The sequence below is a fragment of the Cornus florida genome, unplaced genomic scaffold (assembly GCF_030987335.1).
Source record: "Cornus florida cultivar Cherokee Brave unplaced genomic scaffold, ASM3098733v1 CherokeeBrave_3.0.0_Hap2_Chr01, whole genome shotgun sequence".
In the NCBI taxonomy this organism is placed as follows: domain Eukaryota; kingdom Viridiplantae; phylum Streptophyta; class Magnoliopsida; order Cornales; family Cornaceae; genus Cornus; species Cornus florida.
Genome location: NW_026775571.1, coordinates 13438012 through 13443131, shown reverse-complemented (window position 1 = coordinate 13443131; position 5120 = coordinate 13438012). Strand labels below are relative to the sequence as shown.

Genomic DNA, 5120 nt, shown 5'->3' with positions numbered 1-5120 from the left:
TTAGGGGAAGAAGACACTTGATTCACCGAATTTTAGTTGATCAAAAATTGATCAAACCTTTGAGACAATGATTTCATTTCGGCGGCTATGTCATTGGAATTGTCAACTTGATACGAGCCAACATTCTTCCTTCCACCTAAGTTTCTACCATTCTTGGAAGACAAGGATCTATGCATTGAATTCTCATTCATACTTTCATACAATTGCCAAACTTCATTTTCATGCTTATCAAGATAAGACCCACCCATAGATGCATCTACCATACCTTTGTGATTATCCGACAAACTTTTAAAGAAGTATTGAACTAATTACCACTTAGGAATGTCATGATGTGGACACTTTCTAAGCAAGTCATTAAATCTTTCCCATGCCTCATGAAATAATTCCCCATCTATTTGAGAAAATTCTCTAATGGAAGTTCTTATAGCATTGGTCTTTGAAACCGGATAATACTTTTTCAATAACTCTTGTTGCATTTCTGCCCAAGAAGTTATCAAAAAAGGCCTAAGATTGTTAAACCAATATTTTTCCTTGTCCTTAAGGGTGAAAGGAAAAAGTTTTAATCTTAAAACCCCTTCCGGCATGTCCGTGTATTTCACGGTGAAACATACTTCAAGAAACTCATCCAAATGCTTGTAAGGTTCTTCACTTGGAAGTCCATGATAGTTAGGAAGCATTTAAATAGTTTGTGGTTTAATTTCATAGTGATGTGCTCTAAAAGGGGGCAATTAAATGTATGTAGATGCATTATATTCATTTGGCACATAATGATCACGCAAAACAAGAGGAGGATTCACAATTGGGGGTGCAACATAAGCACCTTGATTCCTTTGAATAATAGGAGGTTGTGGAGCAAAAATTGGCCGAGGCATTCCCAATGGAACTTGGCCTTGTTGTTGTGGTGGAATGAAAGGTCTTGGCATGCCTAATGGTACTTGAATATTGTCATGATGCACATTAGGGTGAAGGATGCCTTGTTGGTCTATGTGACTAAGGTCCTCCACATGGTTCTCATTTTGCTCCTCCGTTGATGAAATGGAATAACTAGAATTACCCCTTCCCTTAGAATTATGAACAATGGATTCAAGATTCAAATTAAGTGGGACAAGAGTAGGATTTAATGATTTATGACCATGCATGCACAAACAAAACAAAAACAAGCAACAAGCAAGTAGCAATCTCTTATCCTCCACAATAAATCAATAATCAACAATCCTCCACATACGATGATCCCATACTCCCATGCTTTCAACAATATGCAAGGAAAATTAAATTACCTCCATGCGGGCTCATGATCTTTCTAAGAAATGAAAAACTTGCCTCCACGCGGGCTCACGATTTAACTAGAGATTGAGTTTAGAAAAACTAACAAAGGGTCCTTAAGCAATTTCAAGTTGTTTTTCAAATTTTTTTTTTTTCTTTGCCTTGTTTGCTTTGCAATTTTTAATTATTTTTGAGCTTTTTATGCTCTTGCATGGCTTCACTTGGCTTCTTTGCTTTTTTAGTTACCTTTTGCTTCGCCTTCTTGGCTCAATGCATCTAGCCAATCAAGAACAAACACATTAAGTAACTAAAATAAAAACAACATCAAAAGAGTATTAATTCCTAATTAATTTCCAAATACGATGGTGCAAATCCCCGGCAATTGCGCCAAAGCTTGGTGTGTCCTTGTCGTATACGCGATAAAATGTGGCCAAGTTTAAATATGTAAAATGCCACTACCAATTCCAACTAAAAATATAGCTAGCGTGGGTAAGGATCAGAGGTGTGTTTGTGACGAAAATTAATGTCAGATTAGTAGGTCGAGTGATCAAAGATGATTGGTGGTTATTTAGTTAAACTATAATGCAATTAAAGATTAATGCAAGTAACAAGCAATCTAGAATGTAGGGTAAAAATATAAGAAGAGGTCTTAAGGCATAGAGACACCACTAAGCTTCACTTCATCAAACACTAGCAATTATACATTAATGGAAAAATTTAAATTGTAACTTGGTTGTGTGTGACATTAATTGAAACTAAGCATGGACGGCAAATAAGTATAGTTTGTCTAGTCAATTAAATGAATAGTACAACCTATCAAATGAGACCAAAATCCATTCAATCAAACCACAATTAATTCACACACAAAAATCTAGAGAAATACACTCTTTGGATTCACAAGTACGGAACACCAAGAAATAAGCATGGATTGTACACCTACCCAAGAATTTAAAGCAATTACACTACACTAGACTAGAGACATGAAATTAAACTAATTAAACTAGAGATGTAATACAATCCATCAAGAAACAAGTGTGAACCATCAAATAAATCTCAAGAGTGTTCAATTAAGCACTATGCCTTCACCATCACTAGAGTAACATCACCAACACACAGAGACATGCATCAATTCCATTAAATCTAGAGAAAAATACATGAACATCAATTCTAGCATACATAGACATATGACTAGAGCCAAATAATCAATTGAAAGAATTAAATCAACAAATCAAGTAGAGATTACAAGATCTATATCTATTTATTGTTAAAATATTCATTACAATTAAAATCCCCAAAAATACATAAAGGCTAAGTTTGAGAAGCAAGCCTAGGGGCCATCTCTAGCCCCAAGAGAAGGATTTAGCCACTCATGGTAGTGGACATGGAACCCTCAAGGGCTAGCTTAGAGGTTGGCATCATCATCTTCGTCCTTGCTTTCTTCCCAAAAACCCATAGTTCTAGAGAGGAAAATTTTCTATTCTATAATTGGTAAAAAAATTATCTATCTCTTGCAATGATTGTTGAATAAATCAATTACACACTCCTTTAAGTAAGGACCAAGTCAAAATAATAGCCTATGATTGGAGGAAATTTGTAACTATGCAAGGTAGGTGGAAAACGGCGCGCTCGGGAATTAGACAGCTCACTACCGGCAGCATTTTCAATTGATCGAAGATGTTCGATCGATCAAACACTTGGGCTTTAATCGATCGAAGCTGACGTGGCACAAAAATATCTTCAGACTTTATCCAAATGGCTGAGCTAGCACCACCTTGATTTCGATCGATTGAAGATCACTTCGATCGATTGGGACTCCCCTTCGATCGATCGAAATTGCCCTGATGCATTTTTCTTGGCTTCTTTCCAACTTTGCTCCTTAGCTCCAAAAATGATCTAAATGGCTCTTATTAGCCTATTTGAACATTATTCACCTGAAATAGGCAGCAACACAAATAAGTATCTAAGATATGAAAATAAGATAGATGATTGGACTAGAATACCCTAGCTTAGGTGCTAAAATGCATCACATTTAAGCACTCATCAAATCCAAAACTAAGGCACTAGCTACCCTTGAAGAAGCAAGGAAGCTCTGGATGGAATTTGGAAATGAACTTGCCCCCATTTGTTGTGGTTCTCTTATAGTATTTTAAGTGGTTGTATTGGAAAAACTTGTGATGGCCAGTAGGAAATAAATAGATACTTTTTGAAATCGCTTGCATGGCCAACTCTTAGGGTTAGTGGCCATTTTTGGAATTTGTAATGAAATTAAGTATCTAATGAGAATGATGGTTATTTCTCCATCCTTTTGTATGTGCCTTTTGTATAATTATATGAGGAAAATATCTAAGTTATTGAAACTGGAAAATTCCTTCATATATTAACAATAAGGCCTAGTCATAAAATGACTTTCCATAACAAAGGAATTCAGAAGAGCAAAAGGAACTTGCTAACATGGAAAAGACATATATATACAAACAAGATTAGTAATTTCCAAGATGATAAACCTGGACCATGTAGTGTAGCCTCTTTCTTAATGAAATATTCCATACTTAGAAAATCATATGATCTCAGAAATATAGTTAAGTCTTCCTCATGGCTCTAGCTAATGTACCTTTTCAAGTACTTAGCTTTCTTCTTTGAGATGAATCCTTCATACTTAACTATCAAAAATGGCCAAAGTATGGCCATTACCCTTCCTTTCCAACTTTCCGGTTTACTTAGAAAGGAAGTTACCAGTCAAGTTACGTGGCTAGTGGAATGATTATGGATTTCCAGTTTTCATAGATGGAAGGGTGATACTCTTTCAAGTATACCCCATTCACAAGATGTTTGTGGGATCCTCCATTTATGTCCGTCAATCTATAAACCCCTTTTCCCAAGACTCGTTCCACCAAGTAAGGACCCTTCTAATTAGGGGTCTACTTTCTATATTCCTTGTCTTTGACTCCTGGTGGAAATCTGACTTGCCATACCAAGTCTCCTTCAACAAATGTACCTTTTTATTGTATGCCCTTATGACTTTCTTCTTTTAAGCAATAAAATGGTCTAAGGCATTAAGACGAACTTCGCCAAGGTCTTCCAATTCCACCAACATGGCATGGTTTTAATTTACTGGAGTGAGTTTGTTTTGGAAAGCCACCCTTGCAGACCTTATGGTCATTTCCATTGGAAAAACGGCATCATGTCCATATGTAAGCATATATGGCGTGACGCCAATACTTAACCTTTTTGAATTTCTGTAAGCCCAAAGAGCCTCAAAAAGTAGGTGATGCCACTCCCTTAGATGATTCTCAATCATCTTTTCAAGGATATTGAGGATTACTTTGTTGGAAGCCTCAGCCTGTCCATTTGATTGGGCAAAATATGAAGTGGAATTAATCACTTGGACACTGCACTCAGCACAATAATTGAGAACCTAGTTTCCAATAAAGGAAAGTCCTCTATCAGTGGTGATAGTCTCTGGAATTCGAAACCTATGAATAATGTGCTTCTTGATAAAATCAATCATTGTTGACTACTCACAGGTCTTTAATGGAATAGCATCCACCCATTTTATAAAATAATCCGTTGCTACCACAATATGAGTATGGCTATCTACAGATGGTGGTGTTAACTTCCCAATAAAGTCCAAAGCCCATCCTCTAAATGGCTATATTTTCACTATCGGCTGCATGTTGATAGCTGGAACTCTTTGGACCAGGCCCTGTTCTTGACATGTAATACAAGTCTTTGCAAACTCTATACAATCTTTCAAAATGCCTTTCCAATAATAATCGTACCTTCTAAGAAGCCACCTTATCTTGATTCCAGCTTGATGTGCTCTTTATATTCTAAGGTGTGATTCTGCTATCACTCTC

General features: G+C 36.4%; 1 pseudogene; it reads left to right on the top strand.

Annotated features, from left to right (window-relative positions):
- Nucleotides 1–321: 321 nt before the first annotated feature.
- Nucleotides 322–419, top strand: LOC132283553 (small nucleolar RNA R71; annotated as a pseudogene).
- The last annotated feature ends 4701 nt before the right edge of the window (nt 420–5120 follow it).